This window comes from Stegostoma tigrinum, chromosome 3, assembly GCF_030684315.1.
Source record: "Stegostoma tigrinum isolate sSteTig4 chromosome 3, sSteTig4.hap1, whole genome shotgun sequence".
Taxonomy (NCBI): domain Eukaryota; kingdom Metazoa; phylum Chordata; class Chondrichthyes; order Orectolobiformes; family Stegostomatidae; genus Stegostoma; species Stegostoma tigrinum.
Genome location: NC_081356.1, coordinates 108,139,836 through 108,158,606, shown reverse-complemented (window position 1 = coordinate 108,158,606; position 18,771 = coordinate 108,139,836). Strand labels below are relative to the sequence as shown.

Genomic DNA, 18,771 nt, shown 5'->3' with positions numbered 1-18,771 from the left:
TTTGTAAGGTTCTGCTGGCATGGTTCACAGTACTCTGTAAAATATTTTCTACACAACTCCTTTTCAGCCACTGATGTTAATTTGCAGGTAGAGTATAACATATGGGGTGCATTCTATGTGAATTTGTAAAGCCATAGGCTCACACCAGTAGGTGCTTGGCCAATATTGCATTCTCTCATCTGGCAACACCAGCAGCGAAGTTTCATTGCTTGTCTGTCCATGTTGAAATACAAACGTGTCTGACACAGCGCAGTCGTGTTCGGGAGAAATGTGTTATAGGGCAATTTCCAACCATTTCTTGATGCTGGAATATGAAAGTTCTCACTTTTTTTTAAATAAAATTGCACTTGCATCTACTTTTGCAGCTGCTTGACATCTCAAGCATTAATGATTCTCCAGATATTCCACACTACTGCTTAAATTGTACTTCTCTGAAATTAGGTTTGCAATGAGATTTTGGAACATAGGTGAGACCCGAAAATGTACCAAATCTAATCTCTGAAACTGGATTTAGCTGTTTGCATTTGGCTGAGATCCACGGTTGCTAACCTCTGTAGCTGTTTATTTTGTATTATAGTTTAGTGTTCAGCATGTGTGCTCACTTCTGTGTTGCTGCTTAGACAACAAGAAAGGAAATGTCACCTCTAGCATTGCCTAATTGCATAATTTTCAATTTATTTGTCCACGGGATGAGGGCACTACTAGCTAGGGCAGTATGTATTGGACATCCCCAGTTTCCATCGACAAGGCAGTGGTGAGACCATTAGGCAGTAAGATATAGAAGCAGAATTAGGCCTTCTCTCTGTAACGTTTGGTTCCCTTATCAATGAAGGATCTATCCCTCTCTGTCCTAATTATGCCCAATGACTTGGCCTGCACAGCCCAGTGTAGCAATGAGTTTTACAGATTCAGAAGTTCCCTCTTTGAACGTTGACAGTCCACATTGTGTAGGTAAACCCTCAATACTGTTAGGAAGGAAGTTGCAGGATTTTAACCAACCAACAGGGAAGAGATGATATAATTCTAGGTCAGGATGGTGTGTGATTTGGCAAGGAACTTGCAGGTGGTTGTGTACGCATGTGTATTTTGCCTTTGTGCTTCCAGATATTGGAGGTTGCAGGCTTGGGAGGTGCTTTTGAAGTAATCTTGGGGAATCAAGCACAGAATGCAGGAGAAACTCAACAATCTGGTAGCAACTGCGGAGTGAGAAACAGAGTTAACATTCCAAGTCTGGTATGACTCTTATTCAGAACTGAGATGATTTGTTTTAGTCATTTTGAATCACTGCAGTGCACCTTTGTAGATGGTACTGAGCTTCAGTGGTAGAGGGAGAAAGTATTGAGGATGGTGATGGGTTTGCCATTCTGCTTTGTCATGAATGGTGTCAAGCTTCTTGAGTGGAGCTGCAGCTATCCAGGCAAGTGGGGAGTATTCCATCACACTCCTGACTTGAGCCTTGTAAATGGTGGATAGGCTGTGGTGAGTCAGGAGGTAAGTTACTCACTGGAGTATTCATCACTGCTTGTGTAACTGCAGTATTTATGTGGGGACTGGTTTAGTTCAGTTTCTGATTAATGGTAACTCATACAGAGGGGAATTCAGGGATATTAATCTCATTGAATGTCAGAACAGGTGATGTTTAGATCTTAATTCCCGGAGATGCTCATTGCTTGGCGTGAATGTTACTCGCTGCTTATCAGCTGAAGTCTGGATGTTGTTTAGGATTTGCTGCTTATGAACGTAGACTGTTTCAATATCTGAGGAGTTGTGAATGGTGCTGAATATTGTGTAATCATTGGCAAATCTTCCCTCTTCTGACTTTACAATGGAGGGAAGATCATTGAAGAAGTGGCTGAAGGTGGTTAGACCTAGAATACTACCCTGAGGAACTCCTGCAGAGATGTCCTGGGATTTACATTCAGCAACCACAACCATCTTTCACCAACAGCATGTGATCTCAACGAAAGTAGTGCCTCTGCAAAACTCTCTAGACTAATTTCATTCAATCTGGAAGCAGGCCTTTTGGCCCATTGAGTCTATAACCGATCCTCTAAAGAGCATCCCATCCACAATCACCCCCCCCTCTGATTTAACCTTACCCCTGTAACCCTGCATTTCCCATGGCTAACCCACCTAGCTTAGACATCCGTGGACAATTTAGCACAGCCAATCTACGTAACCTGCATGTCTTTGAGACTGCAGGAGGAAACTACAGCACCCAGAGGAAACCCACGCAGACAATGTGCAAACTCCACACAGACAGTTACCCAAAGGTAGAATCGAACCCTGTTCTCTGGCATTGCGAGGCAGCTAACCACTGAGCCACCATGAATGCAGGTTTGTGTGAAATGAAAAGTGCCAAAACAGGGTGAATTGAATTGTGCAGATGTATTCAAGGGTAAACTGTACTAGCATCTGAAGCAGAAGGAATTAAATGTGTACAATTCTAGATTTAGATGAGAAAACTTTGGAGGAGGCTGGAATGGAACTTGTGCTCTGTCAAGGGCTGGATGGGCTGAATAGCCTGTTCCTGTGCCATATATTCAATAGTAGGAACTGCAGATGCTGGACAATCTGAGATAACGAGATGTAGAGCAGGATGAACACAGCAGGCCAAGCAGTATCAGAGAAGCAGGAAAGCTGCATTTCGGGCCTAGACCCTCCTTCAGAAGTTTCTGAAGGAGAGTCTAGACCCGAAACATCAGCTTTCCTGCTCCTCTGATGCTGCTTGGCCTGCTGTGTTCATCCAGCTCTACATCTTGTTATCCCATATATTCAATATAAACCTATGTAAATGCATTTGCCATTTGCATCAGTGACTATAGGGTAGCAAATTCCACACTTTAATCAGAAATAATGGCAACTGCAGATGCTGGAGAATCCGAGATAACAAAGTGTGAAGCTGGATGAACACAGCAGGCCAAGCAGCATCTTAGGAGCACAAAAGCTGACGTTTCGGGCCTAGGCATTCATGGTGGCTCAGTGGTTAGCACTGCTGCCTCGCAATGCCAGAGAACAGGGTTCGATTCTACCTTTGGGTAACTGTCTGTGTGGAGTTTGCACATTGTCTGCGTGGGTTTCCTCTGGGTGTTTGTAGTTTCCTCCAGTCTCAAAGACATGCAGGTTACGTAGATTGGCTGTGCTAAATTGTCCAGGGATGTGCAAGCTAGGTGGGTTAGCTGTGGTTAGCTTTTGGCTCCTAAGATGCTGCTTGGCCTGCTGTGTTCATCCAGCTCCACACTTTAATCATTCTGTTGTTGAAGAAGTTTCTACTGAATTAGTTTGAAGTTTTATTTGTGAGTACCTGAGGCCGGTTGATCAATGATGCTTAATTTATGATGCTATCACAATCAAAAGGAGATGCTACAAAGTTTAAACAAAAGCTTAATGTAAAGCATAGAACTGCGTTCCCCCCACAACCTCAAATTCAGCGGAATGAAATATTCTGAATGAAGAAAGCTGGAGTTGTTTACGCGGGGTATTGACAGTTTGAGTTTTGTGTGTCCTTGTGCTGTCAAGAGAATTCCTGTTCCCCTCTCCACAACACTCAGCTATATGATGGAAGCCCTGAACCTCTGAGTGAGAGTGTGTGAAATGGCCTTACACACACCAAGCTGTGCAGCAACAGATGGCAATGGACACCCAAAGGATCTGTGTTAAATTTGAAACTCCATGGCTTTCCTTTGTTCTTTTGGGTATTCGGGCCAGACAGATAATGAGCTTAGAATCTGCTCAGCTGTCCCCCTGTTGTACAGCACTATTAGGGACTGGCCAATGTCTATTAGAATTTTAGAAGAAAAAGCATCTTTTGATAGATTTACAGAGCTGCGGTTACAAAGTTGGATTTTTTAAAAATTCTGGCATTGTTGTTGATGCAAGCATTGGAACTTCACAATGGAAAAATAATTTCTTTTCAAAAACGTATGCAATTTTTGAAGCCCTCACTGATACATTCTTACATTCTGTTAATTTAAAACCTACACCCTGAGCCAGTGTTAATGTTGGTAAAGGGCGTTATTGATGGAACTCTCCATCAAAGCTTCTAATATCAGTTTGTGTACTGTTAAACTGGCTATTTTATAAGTAGTTGGAGCTTTTACTGACAGATTCTAGGCCAATTTGGAATTAACTGATTTATGTCAGACTCATCAATGGTATCACAGAATTGTTTCAGTACAGAAGAGGACCCTCAGGCTGTTGTAGGTATGCTGGTTGTCCAAATGAACAACCCTGTTGGCTGTAGCCCTGCACGTGTATCCTTTTTAGAGAACAGTCTAGTTTTGAGTGCTTCAATCGAACCTGCCTCCACAATATTGTCAGGGAGTACATTCTTCACCCAAATCACTCACAGCTTCCTTTGCTATTTACTTTTTAAATCTGCATCCTGTCGTTCTGAATTCCACCATCATCAGGAATATTTTTGCCCTATTTACTCTGTCCAAAGCCCCTCATGATTTTGACTGTACAAATTGTGAATTTTGCATCTTCAAGTCTGGACATAAAGACTGATATGTTTATGGCACAGTAACTTGGCAGTTGTTTGGGTTATTTGGTTCCATGACTGCCATTGTGGTAGCAGAAAGGTACTTGATATATGCTCAAGGCTCGTTGTCATGGGAGTGAAAGACTATCACTTTAGGCTGGCCCCATCACTGTTGGTGGATTTTCTGATATAGATAATAAATGAGGGCTTGTCTATTGTTGTATGTGTTGGGAGAGGACGCATCACTTTGATGTACTAAATACTTTAAAAGTAGGAATATTAATTGAAAATCAGTTGACTTGAAAAGTCATTTTCTAAACCATTTTCCTGTTCTCCTGCCTTAATTATTCAGATGTCTTTAAGTATCAGAAATATATTGTAATGAGGACAACTCTTGTCTGTCCCATACAGGCCCTGACTGACAAAATCATGACCGGACTCATCGACCTGAGGGAGGACACTATTGTCCGTTAAAGAGAGGAAGGAGCAAAGGACCAAATAAAGGTGGTGAGTGGAGGGAGCTGTGTAATTACTTATTTTCAGATGGTCAGGTCCGAGCTTCAACCATCACTAAGAATGTTGTTCATTTTTAAACTTCCTGTTCTCACCATCTTTGTATGGCAGTTCAGCTCCATAGGAACCAGTAGTGCTCCCAAACCATAACTAAGAGGCTAGGCTTCAATGCAGCAGTGAATTAGTTCAATTTGCACAACTCTTGGGAATATTAAAATCCAAACTATCATTATGATCAGGAGCTAAAATCTTGTCTGATTTCCTTTTCTTTCCATTACCATTCTGAAGTAAAGTATAGTACAACTTTTCTTACTTTATTGATGTATCCAGTGGGTATGGGCTGCATCCTTATCCCGCCAATTTCAATTTTTTACAAATTAATTTGAGTTAGCTTCTGTCTCCGAGTTGAGGCCTGTCATTGTCATGTAACAGTTCAGTGTAATGTACTGACCTTCACCAAGCTTTCTGTCATCGAGGGGGTGGGAGGGCAATGGATAACATGTCTGTGACCCTGTTTTATCCTCCATGCAGAATCAGCAAGTCTCATCGATAAGGAGCGAGAATTCTTATTAATGATACTTAAAGACATCTGAATAATTAAGGCAGGAGAACAGGAAAATGGTTTAGAAAATGACTTTAACCAAGCTTCACAATCTTTAAAGTTGTGAATGGGTTCAGTTGGTTAGAAAAGATGTTTCCACTTGTGGGAGTGTTCGAAGCTGTTAACCATCAATATAATATAGGCAGTAATAAGTTAAATAGGAAATTTGAGGGATAATTAATTTGAATAACATTTAAGAGAAAGCTAGATAATTCCATGAGGGGGAGAAAAGAATAGGAGTGCATGGTTTCAGAGATAGTAGGAACTGCAGATGCTGGAGAATCTGAGATAACATGGTGTCGAGCTGGATGAACGCAGCAGGCCAAGGAGCATCAGAGGAGCAGGAAGGCTGACGTTTCAGGCCTCGAAGGGTCTAGGCTCAAAACATAGAACATAGAACAGTACAGCGTCAGCTTCCTTGCTCCTCTGATGCTGTTTAGCCTCCTGTGTTCATCCGGTTCTACACCTTTTTATGTCAGGAGTACATGGCAATGGGTTAGGTGTGGTAGAGTGCGGATGGGCCCATGTGGAACGTAAATGCTGGGAAAGACTGGCTGGGATGAATACCCAGTTAGTGTTGTAAGTTCTGTATAACTCTACATTTGGGCTGTCATTCATAATAATTTTATAATATTGATAATTCTGCTGCCATCAGCCTCCCTGCTGACATAAATGAATGTGTAAGAGACTGTGTGTAAACCCACTTTCAGACATTTCGTGGTACAGATCCATGTCACATCATCTGTTTGATTTGGCCAGTCTTGAAATACTTGTGAGAAAATTACATTTACTTCAAGCTCAGCCAAGCATTCATAATGAGGCCACCTGAAGAAATAGATCTCTGGCCATCTACTTCTGTTGATACAGTTATCAGATGACCTCATTTCGAATGCTTAATTTAAGGTCCATGATTAGTTTAGCAGGAGTCTGTTAGTTGTGATTGTTTGAACTCCTTCTCAGGATTGATAAGTAAATTGATTTGTTCTGCTCAATGCCTTTTGTGTTCATTTGCTCAAGGTTAAGGGATGTAAAATGGGGTAAAACTTCTGTTACTGACATTATGAATGGTTTCATCTGATTGTCTGAGCAGAGGTTGGAAGGGAACAATTTTTATCAAAGAATATTTTTGAATGAATTTTTTTTCATTAGCAATTCAAGATTGTGCATAATACATATCAAATGTGAGAGCATGGAGGATGCAGAGGGATATGAAAGAGCCGTGGGAGCTTGGAATGAAAACTGAGTCATGGAGAATGGAGGAGAGGAACTGAAAAATGATGGGGCATGGAAAGTATGAAGGAAGCAGAGGAAGAGGTGCAAGGGGTGAGGGGCCTAACAATTTTGAATGGAATTGGGCAGAAGTCGCAGGGAATCCTAGTGGCCCATATAATTAGAGATAATGGGAACTGCAGATGCTGGAGAATCCAAGATAACAAAGTGTGGAGCTGGATGAACACAGCAGGCCAAGCAGCATCTTAGGAGCACAAAAGCTGATGTTTCGGGCCTAGACCCTTCTTCAGAAAAGGGGGATGGGGAGAGGGTTCTGAAATAAATAGGGAGAGGGGGGAGGTGGATCGAAGGTGGATAGAGGAGAAGATAGGCGGAGAGGAAACAGACAAGTTAAAGGGGTGGGGATGGAGCCTGTAGAGGTGAGTATAGGTGGGGAGCTAGGGAGGGGATAGGTCAGTCCGGGGAGGACGGACAGGTCAAGGGGGTGTTGCCCTTTTGATATGAGAGGACAGTGTGCACTAAGGAGAGAATCATGGATGCTCAGGAAATAAAGGAAACAAGTGGGGATGTTATGAACCACATTCACGTTACCAGAGAGGAGGTGTTTGCAGCCTTTAGAGTGCATTAAGATGGATAAGTTCCCTGGACCTGATCAAGTCCATCCTTGGACATTGTGGGAGGCTAGAGAAGAAATTGCAGAGGCCCTTGCAGAGATTTTTGCTTCATCTTTAGCCACTGGTGAAGTTCCGGAAGAATGAAGAGTGGCTGATATTGTTCCATGGTTTAAGAAAGGTAGCAAAGAGAAGCGAGGGAACTACAGGCCAGTGAGCCTGACATCAGTGGTAGGCAAGTCAATGGAGAGAATACTGAGGGGCAGGATCAACCAACATTTGGATAGTCGAGGTCTGATTAGGGATAGTCAGCATGGACTTGTCCTCAGGATGTCATGTCTGACCAATCTTTTAGAGCTTTTTGAAGAGGAACCAAGTGGATAGGTGTGAGTAGGGCAGCTGATATTGTCCATATGGACTTTTAGTAAGGCCTTTGACAAGGTCCTGCGTGACAGGCTAGTAATGAACTTTGGGTCGCATGGGATCCAGGAAAAGTTGGCTAATCAGATTCAAAATTGGCTTGATGGTAGAAGGTTGTTTCTCAGATTTGGAGGCCTATGACTAGTGGTGTGCCACAGGGGTCAGTGGTGGGGCCTTTGTTATTCGTTATTTACATAAACGATCAGGATGTGAATGTACAAGGCGTGATTAGTAAGTTTGTGGATGATACAAAATTAGGAGGTATCATTGATAGGGAAGAACGTTATCAAATATTACAGATGGGGAAGTGGGCTGAGGATTGGCAAATGTAATTCAATACAGATAAGTGTGAGGCGTTGCAATTTGGAAAGTCAAACCAAGATAGGACTTATACAGTAAATGGTAAAGCCCTGAGGAGTGTTGTAGAACAGAGGGATGTAGGAGTACAAGTACATAGTTCATTGAAAGTGGCATCACAGGTGGGCAGGGTGGTGAAGAAGGCATTTAGCATGCTGGCCTTCATTGGCTGAGTATAGGAGCTGGGATGTTATGTCATAGCTGTATAAGTCATTGATAAAGCCACACTTGGAATATTGTGTACAGTTTTGGTCACCCTGTTTTGGAAAGACGTTGTTAAACAGGAAAGTGTGCAAGAGGATTTACGAGGATGTTGCCACCTAGTAGGCCTGTGCTATAAGGAGGTTGGCCAAGATAGGACTTTAATCCTTGGAACATAGGAGAATGAGGGGGTGATCTTACTGAGGTGTATAAAATTACGAGGGGTATTGTTAGGATGAAAGCATATAGGCTTTTTCTCAGGGATGGGGAATTGAAAAGTAGGGCATAGGTTTAAAGTGAGAGGGGATAGATTTAAGAAGGACCTGAGGGGCAACTTCACACAGGGAGTGGTGCGTATTAGAACGGGCTGCCAGAGAAAGTGGTTGAGACAAGTACAAAAGCAACACTTAAAAAATATTTGTTTTGCATTGTTTCTGACCTTCCCATTCATAATTACAAACGATGCATTCTTTGCAACAGTCCTGAATGTTGTTTTGTTTTTGTACATTGTATTGTATTTCCTCTATTCTCTCAGCAATTAACCTTATATTTTCCTCTGTAATTTGGCACAGTTGTATGGCATGCCAGTTTAGAGGTAGTATGTCTTCAGTGATGTTTCTTGTTTGACTTATGTTCAGGATAGCACAGGCTCCTAGGAGCCAGCCTTTTTTTTAAAAAATGTTTGTGGGATTTGGGCATCACTGACTTTGCCTACATTTATTAGCTACCCTTAGTTGTTCTTGAGAAGGTCATGGGCTACTTCTTAAACCGCTGCAGTCCTGGGATGCAGGTGCATCACATGTTGTTAGGAGGGGCGTTCCAGGATTTTGACCCACTAACAGTGAAGGAACAGCACTATTGCCCCAAGACTGGATAGTGTGCCTGGAGAGCAAATTCCATCTGGTGGTGTTGCCATGCATCTACTTCCTTGTGCTTATAGAAAATGTATGCCATAGGTTTGGAAGGTGTTGTCTGTGGCGCCTTGGTGAGTTGCTACAGTGCATTTTATAGATGGTTCACACTGGCACTGTGCGTCATCGGTAGAGGGAATAAATGTTTAATGAGGTTCCAATAAAGCAGGTTCCTTTGTCCTGGATGGTGTCAAATTTCTTGCATATTGTTGGAGTTCCGCTCATTTAGACAGGTGGGAATATTCCATCATACTCCAGGCTTGTGCATTGTAAATTGTGGACAGGTCTGGGGAGTCAGGAGGTGAATTCCTTATCACAGAATTCCTCACCTCTGTTCGGTCTTGTTGCTGCAGTCTTTGTGTGACTGTACCAGTTCAATGGTCAATGATAAGTTCCTGGCATTTTGATCATAGATTCAGTGATGGTGATACCATTGAATGTCAAAGAGTTAGGGTTAGATTCTCTCTCATTGCAGATGGTCAGTGACCAGCACTTGCATGGCTTGAATGATAGTTGCCACTTATTATCCCAGACCTAGATATTGTTCAGATCTTGTTGCGTATGGTCACAGACTGTTTCAGTAATTGTGCTGAACATTGGGCAGTCATCAGCCAGCAATCCCATTTCTGACCTTACGATGAAGCAAATGCCTTGGTGAAGTGTGGGTAAATAGTTAGACCTAGGACACTACCCTGAGGAGCTCCTACAGAGATGTCCTGGAGCCAAGATGATCTGACCTCCCGCAATCGCAGCCGTCGTCCTCTGTGCCAAGTATAATTCCAACCGGAGGGGTGTCTTCCTCCTGATTCTCATCAACTCTAGCTTTGCCAGGGGGAGTCAGATATCCTCAGTATATCGTCAATGGATGCTGCAACATTCAGAGTAGGCTTTAGATTAGATTACCCAACCTGTTGAGATTAGATTACCTACAGTGTGGAAACAGGCCATTCAGCTCAACAAGTCCACACCACCCCTTGAAGCATCCCACCCAGACCCATTCACCTATAATCCACACCCCTGAACACTATGGGCAATTTAGCATGGCCAATCCACCTAACCAGCACATCTTTGGACTGTGCGAGGAAACCGGAACACCCGGAGGAAACCCACGCAGACATGGGGAGAATGTGCAAACTCCACACACTGTCGCCCGAGGCTGGAATTGAACCTGGGTCCCTGGAGCTGTGAGGCTGCAGTGCTAACCACTGAGTCACCGAGCCGCTTTACTGCATTGCTGTTGAGTGGATGCTGTCTGGAGAAATGTTAGTGGTGCATTGCTATTGGGTGCCAGGACTAATTTCTAATGTATATTCAGGCATGTATGTTGAAACTTTCTATTTTCAGTATTTATCAGAAATTTAAAATCACTACCAAAAATTAAATGTTCAATACATTTAGTTTCAGGTAATTTAAGTTTTTTGTTTTTATATTAGGTATCAATACCTTAAAGAATATTTCTTAGCGGTGTATTTGTTCAAATATGTTATTCATTTGAGAGGGAAGTGCATCAGCATTTTAATATTGGCTGAAGTCCGAAGCTGACTGTAACTTTTGAGCAATTACTGATCTCTTGGAGGTGACATTTCTTGATTACTCCTCAGGGTTACTTCCAACATCCTGAAAGAAACTGTTAGACACATATACTGACAAACACTTATCAAATATTTTTGGCATTTTTTTCATTTCACCACTTATAGGTTAATAAGTGTTCATGCAATTCCTGGACATCATGGCCATTATTAAACATTGCTAATGTGTCACCATCCCAACAACATGGAAGTAACCACAAAATTAAAATATTTTCAAATATTGTCTTGGGCTGAGCTTTAATGCACTAAATGCAGAATGAAACTGCTATTCAGTGTTGGTGGAGCTGACAGCCTTTGTTGACAGTTTCTCATGGCTTGATATCATTGTCATCCAGTTTTGACATTTGGCATAATGGCAGCCATGATTTTTTATTTATTCATGAGATATGGGCATCACTGGGCAGCCTGGTATTTCTTGCACATCTTTAACTGCCATGGAGTCATGGTAAGCTGCCCGTTTGAATTGCTATTGTTCCTTGGATATAGGAAAGCCCATAGTGCTGTTTGGAAAGGAGTTTCAGAATGTGGATCCAGGGTAGTGAAGGAATGGTGATGTATTTCCAAGTCAGCATTGTGAGTAGCTTGGAAGGGAGCTTCCAGGCAGTGGTGTTCCCATATATCTGCTGCCAATGTCCTTCAAGCTTGGAAAGGTCATGGGTTTCAAAGATCCCCTTGTGGATGACAATGCATCTTGTGATTGTACTCATTGCTGTCACTGTGTGTCAGAGGTGAAGGGTGGGAATGTTGAAGGTGGTGGATGGACTTTGAATCAAGTGGGCTGCTTTGCCTTAGGTGGCGTTAGGTTTCTTCAGTGTTGTTGGAGCCGCACTTGCTCAGACAAATGGAGAGTTTGCCATCACAGCCCTCACTTGTAGATGATGGATAAACTTTAGGGAATCAGGAGGTGAGTTACTTGCTGCAGGATTCCTAGCCTGTGACATGCGGTTGTAGCCATAGTGTTTACACTGTTGGTCTAGTTTAGATTCAGTATTATTTTAATACTGCTGCCTTGATGCGCTCATATAAACCATGTTATTGCATATTGAGACTTCTTAAAGCTCTCTCCCTGAGAATCCTTCAGGCTTTTTGTAGATTTAGAGGAATACTCACACTGAGGATTTCAGGGGCGTAGTCCAAAAATTACACCCAGAGTGTTCAGGAGAGATGTTAGGAAGCACTTTTACACACAAAGGGTGGTAGAGGTTTGGCACTTACTTCCATAAGTGGCTGTTGATACTAGATTGGTTATTCATTTTAAATCTGAGATCTTTTGTTAAGCAAAAGTCTGAAGGGATGCAGGCTAAAGGCAGGCGTATCAGGATAGGACATGGATCAACCACGATCTCATTGAATGGTGGAACAGGATTGAGAGGCTGAATGACTTACTCCTGCTCATGTTCAATGGTGTGCCTTTTGAAAGTTAATTCGAGGTTAAAAGAAAGAAAGATTTACTTCCCACAGAGATTGTTGGAAATCTATAACAACTTCTCCCCAAAAAGCTGTTGAAGTGAAGTTTGTTGGAAATTTGGAAAGTTTTATTAATCAAGGGTCTCGGGATCACAGACAGAATGATTGGCCATGAACTGATTGGATAGTGGGATAGATTTGAAGGGCTGAATGGTCTAACATTTGTCCTGTAGTTCCTGTGAAAGCTGCCATGGGTGATTAGTGTCATGAGCACAATGGAGATGAGACCTGTAGAGGAAAGAGAGTTTAATTGTTTTTGAACATTTCCTTATTAGCTAAACATCTTTGTTCCAAAGCATAGTCATTAGTGTCTGATCACAATGGGAATCACAATGCCCTAATGCTAACCCCTGTTTAGCCACTTGCAATAACACCGATCAGGGAAATAACTGCTGCTTGTTCAGCTAGTGGGAAAGTCATGCTTGCACCTCCAGAGGTATTTGCTTTCAGAACCTTTAAATTGTCCCAACAGCTAGCAGACGTTCGTCAATCTGACAGATAGCATTCTTTCTCCAACCCAGCAGCTGGCGTGTTATCTTTAGCTCAATAGCTCCAAGTCATGCCCTCTGCCGACAGCTTCCAGGCGCACTCTGTGCTTTCATCCCTGAACCTGGCCTGACCTGTATGTCAGAAATTTGCAAATTTACTTCATCTGCTTCAATTGACTTCAATGCTTGACTCAGACTGCTTTATCCTTATCCCTGTAAAAAACCCAATCTGAAAATAATCAACTGAAAAATGTGAGTGTGTACAAAGCCAAAGTAATCCATAATTGAATTCCTAGTTTATTAATAATGGGACATTTTTCTTTGTTGCTGTGTGGTAAGCCGACTTACAATAAAGTGATTTTTAAAAAATCTGCTGATTACTGCAGACTCTGTATGCTCCACAGTTGGCCTCTTTGTGATATGCATTGTGTGTTTGCAAGTCTTTTCTCAGCAATCTATATTTCTAGGTTTAGGGCAAAAGTGAGGTTTTGCCACAAAACAGTGGTTGTCTTGAAAGAGATAGTGTTGAGTGAGAAAAAAATTAAATGCCTGTATTGAAAAAATCAACAGGGGGATTGAGTTTAAGAGTCGTGAGATCTTGTTGCAGCTCTATAAAACTTTGGTTAGACCGCACTTGGAATACTGCATCCAGTTCTGGGCGCCCTATTATAGGAAAGATGTGGATGCTTTGGAGAGGGTTCAGAGGAGGTTTACCAGGATGCTGCCTGGACTGGAGGGCTTATCTTATGAAGAGAGGTTGACTGAGCTCGGTCTCTTTTCATTGGAGAAAAGGAGGAGGAGAGGGGATCTAATTGAGGTATACAAGATAATGAGAGGCATAGATAGAGTTGATAGCCAGAGACTATTTCCCAGGGCAGAAATGGCTAGCACGAGGGGTCATAGTTTTAAGCTGTTTGGAGGAAAGTATAGAGGGGATGTCAGAGGCAGGTTCTTTACGCAGAGAGTTGTGGGAGCATGGAATGCGTTGCCAGCAGCAGTTGTGGAAGCAAGGTCATTGGGGTCATTTAAGAGACTGCTGGACATGTATATGGTCACAGAAATTTGAGGGTGCATACATGAGGATCAATGGTCGGCACAACATTGTGGGCTGAAGGGCCTGTTCTGTGCTGTACTGTTCTATGTTCTATGTTCTATGTTCTATTAACTTGCATTTAACGGAAGTTGCAACCAATCCATGGAAATCAGGAATGATCTCCCCAAAAGATTATAGGTGCTGGGTCAATTCTAAGGCTGATGGACTTTTGTCAGGTGAGGGAGCCATTTTTGATTTGATTTTGATTTGATTTATTATTGTCTCATCCAGCTAGGTACTGTGAAAAATTTTGATTTGCGTGCAGTACAGGCAGATCAGTTCTTTACGCAGAGAGTTATGAGAGCATGGAATGCGTTGCCAGCAGCAGTTGTGGAAGCAAGGTCATTGGGGTCATTTAAGAGACTGCTGGACAGGTATATGGTCACAGAAATTTGAGGGTGTATACATGAGGATCAATGGTCGGCACAACATTGTGGGCTGAAGGGCCTGTTCTGTGCTGTACTGTTCTATGTTCTATGTTCTAATAGTACAGAATGAGGAATACAATGTTAAGGCTGCACAGAAGGTGCGCAAAAAGCAAGATCAAAATGAAATTTAAAATTTGAGAGGTTCATTCAGAAGTCTGATAACAGCGGGGAAGAAGATGTTCTTGAATCTGTGTATAATCTTTTATATCTTCTGCCTGACAGAAGAGGTTGGAAGAGATTATAATGGGATGGGAGGGGTTTTTGGTTACGTTGGCTGCCTTTCCATGGAGTAAAGGAGGGTTAAGATGAGGTACAGATTAATGTTGAAATGGAGTAGTGGAACAAACAAGGGCCATACAGCCTAAGATAATAAAATGTGAGGCTGGATGAACACAGCAGGCCAAGCAGCATCTCAGGAGCACAAAAGCTGACGTTTCGGGCCTAGACCCTTCATCAGAGAGGGGGATGGGGGGAGGGAACTGGAATAAATAGGGAGAGAGGGCGAGGCGGACCGAAGATGGAGAGTAAAGAAGATAGGTGGAGAGGGTGTAGGTGGGGAGGTAGGGAGGGGATAGGTCAGTCCAGGGAAGACGGACAGGTCAAGGAGGTGGGATGAGGTTAGTAGGTAGCTGGGGGTGCGGCTTGGGGTGGGAGGAAGGGATGGGTGAGAGGAAGAACCGGTTAGGGAGGCAGAGACAGGTTGGACTGGTTTTGGGATGCAGTGGGTGGGGGGGAAGAGCTGGGCTGGTTGTGTGGTGCAGTGGGGGGAGGGGATGAACTGGGCTGGTTTAGGGATGCAGTAGGGGAAGGGGAGATTTTGAAACTGGTGAAGTCCACATTGATACCATATGGCTGCAGGGTTCCCAGGCGGAATATGAGTTGCTGTTCCTGCAACCTTCGGGTGGCATCATTGTGGCAGTGCAGGAGGCCCATGATGGACATGTCATCAAGAGAATGGGAGGGGGAGTGGAAATGGTTCGCGACTGGGAGGTGCAGTTGTTTGTTGCGAACTGAGCGGAGGTGTTCTGCAAAGCGGTCCCCAAGCCTCCGCTTGGTTTCCCCAATGTAGAGAAAGCCGCACCGGGTACAGTGGATGCAGTATACCACATTGGCAGATGTGCAGGTGAACCTCTGCTTAATGTGGAATGTCATCTTGGGGCCTGGGATGGGGGTGAGGGAGGAGGTGTGGGGACAAGTGTAGCATTTCCTGCGGTTGCAGGGGAAGGTGCCGGGTGTGGTGGGGTTGGAGGGCAGTGTGGAGCGAACAAGGGAGTCACGGAGAGAGTGGTCTCTCCGGAAAGCAGACAGGGGTGGGGATGGAAAAATGTCTTGGGTGGTGGGGTCGGATTGTAAATGGCGGAAGTGTCGGAGGATAATGCGTTGTATCCGGAGGTTGGTAGGGTTGTGTGTGAGAACGAGGGGGATCCTCTTGGGGCGGTTGTGGCGGGGGCGGGGTGTGAGGGATGTGGGAAACTCATGTTCCCTAGCAGCTTTCCAATAATGCAAGACCACACATACAGTGAAGCTCACTCTGAATGTCAATCCATGATAACTTTAGTGCGTCACACTGACTGATTATTGAATGTCAAAGCATTTTCTACCTGCTTTTAGAAATCAGCTCAGGAGACAGGAATTAAAATGAACAATGTAGATTTATTAAAGCAATTTTATCTTGCCTTTGCTGTCTCATTTATTCACAGAAATTGTTTTGTAGTTTATTTTCAGCTGCTGAAGAATCTCAAGTGGTGTTTACCTGAGAGATAGGTGTGGTGGTGGGTGGGGACCGTTGTTAAAGTATGGGAAATCTGAAGGTCAAGGTTTTCCATGTGGCTGTGATATCCCCAGGAAAGGAGGGGTGGAGGGGGTGTGGGCATAGGTGCCAATCTGGAGGCCTTGTGTGTAGTGTGGGATGGGAATGAAGGCTGAGGGTGGGCGACAGACCAGACGGACTAGAGACACAATGAGTGGGTAGTGGGATGGGTCTATATAGCTCCCCAGGTCTGGTTGTCTAGTTCCAGCTAGTAGAGAGAAAGGTACCCACAGATTAGATCAATTAGTTCTCCCCTGGATTTCTAAGAGCTGTGAGGCTCAGAGTCTGCTACCATATCTAGAATACCTGGCCCTTAGGAGCAGTTGGTCCCTTGCCCACTGTACCCTTGCCATTTAAATTGGAAGTGAACAAGTTTCTATCAGAATTCAGATTCCTAATTATTTAATTCACATCTACCTGACCACTCCCGCTGGTTCGTTGAAGTTTAATATTGGCCCCTACCTATTCATTCTACAGGCCCAATTTCTAACCCATATTCTTTATATCGAATTTAGGAAAACATGACTCACAGTCCTGACGAAGCATTGTCATTGTCAGTGTAGAATTGAAATGCTTCATAACATGACCGGAACTTCCTGGCCAGTCATTTTAAGTTGGAACACCAGAAGTCTTCGAAATGGAAAGTTGATGCCTCACAGCAGCTGTGTGTTTTCAATGTTAATGAACAGTTAAGCAGCGGATATGCTAATGTTAATTGCATTTTTATATTTCTGAGGAAGTATGGCACCATGTTGTTTGTACCAAGGTTAGAATTCTGCTGATACAACTAATAACGTGAAAATAAATACATTTAGTTTGAAGGGCCCCATTGTTTCCTTTCATTCATAGTTTAGTCTTTTGAATGTCTAAGAATATCCACATGAATTTTGCGCTGGTTTTAAAGTTTGAAACATTTTGATGATTTTCCTCCCTAAACTAAGGACTGTCAACATAACACAAACAGAAACTGCTGGTGAAATTCAGCAGGTCTGGCAGCATCTGTGGAGAGAAAGCAGAGTTAACATTTTGAGTCCAGTGACACTTCTTCCTCAACATTAACTCTGGTTTCTCTCCACAAGTGCTGCCAGACCTGAGTTTCTCCAGCAATTTCAGTTTTTGTTTCAGATTTCCAGCATCCAAGGTTCCTTATTATATGACTATCAACGTAAGATGGTCAGTAATAAAGCCATAAGGAATTTAGGAGGGATTTATTTTCATAAATAGCAGTTGAATCTGAAAGTTGTTCCCACATTGAGGCCAGTAGGCACAAGGAAGAGGAATGGTGGGTGGCACGGTGGCTTGGTGGTTAGCACTGCTGCCTCACAGTGCCAGGGACCTCAGTTTGATTCCGCCCTCGGGCATCTGTCTGTGTGGAGTTTGTACATTCTCCCTGCATCTGCACGGGTTTCCTTTGGGTGCTCTGGTTTCCAACCACAGTCCAAAGACGTGCAGGCTAAGTTGATTGGCTATGCTAAATTGCCACTCGTGCCTATGAATGTGCAGGTGGATTTTCCATGTAAAATGCAGCATTGCGGGGGTAGAGTTGGGTCTGGGTGGGATGCTGTTTGCAGGATCAGTGCAGACTCAATGGGCCAAATGGCTGATGGGATTCTGTGAATAGGTGCTTTAGGGTTAAATGAAGGAAGGCGGAAGGAGGTACATGTGGAACAGACGCATCAAATGGATGACTTGGGACAACTGTCGTGTACATTCTATGTGGCTGTATGTAAGATCACCTGTTTTGGTCAAATTCAGACAACCTCCTGGCCATTAGCACAAATTAAACTTTATTTTCATTCCTGCGTCTCTGAACAGTAAAATCTGGAGCAAGAGCTGAATTCAGTTGTATGGAAATGGTAGTTTCACATTTGGATGCCCAGCTTGTAACTCTCTTGAAACATGTTGTGTATAAGGTAATAGAAAAGAACTGTGTTAGGGGATTCAATGTTGCAAAGAATTTTTTTTTTAACTTGTTTGCAAGGCAAGGTTTCTCTGCTGTAATTGCTTAGGGATGACTTACGTGTAATGACGGACTGATTTTACTCCAAAACATATGAAACTCAGCAGGACCTGACAGCCTGTCAGCCAATTGATGGAATCCTTGAACTTTGTATCACTAGGGAGGCTGTGCATGGTTTACTGTCTCAGATTATCCCGAAATCTTTCATTAATCCTTGTGATGCTGAATGTGGATTATCATTGAGAAGATTTGCAGTCCTGATTGCAGCGTCGTTAATCTTTAACTGTGAGACTATCACACGTCAAAACATTTCGAGAGCTCTTAACATCCTCATCCATCATGGCACATGCTAACACTTTAAGAAAACAGATCAGAAACAGAACCCACACACTTTGTACTGTAGCAATCCCATTCCCCCAGCCACCAAAAAGCTGGCAACCTGAGAATCAAATCTGTAATATATCTTGGACTTGTCTTGAAATGAAGCTTGCAAAACTGAGCACAGAATTCCAACCATCATTTAACCAATGATACCCGTATCTTTAACATTCCTTTGCTAGTGTGAAAATGTGTCTTATTTTAAAACTGATTCCAAGGCCGCAGTGAGTG

At 43.2% G+C, this 18,771-nt stretch overlaps 1 protein-coding gene across 4 annotated transcripts in view; it reads left to right on the top strand.

Moving 5' to 3' along the window:
• lhfpl2b (LHFPL tetraspan subfamily member 2b) overlaps positions 1-18,771 on the top strand; it is a 163,866-nt gene that overhangs the window by 24,967 nt on the left and 120,128 nt on the right. The window contains exon 2 of one of the 4 annotated variants that reach the window (XM_048528100.2): positions 4,895-4,987. The exons of 2 other annotated variants lie outside the window; for them this stretch is intronic. The gene's annotated coding sequence lies outside the window, so the exon portion shown is untranslated. Of the gene's footprint in view, positions 1-4,894; positions 4,991-18,771 lie in introns of all 4 variants that reach the window. One more of the 4 variants, XM_048528099.2, reaches the window with a different exon arrangement.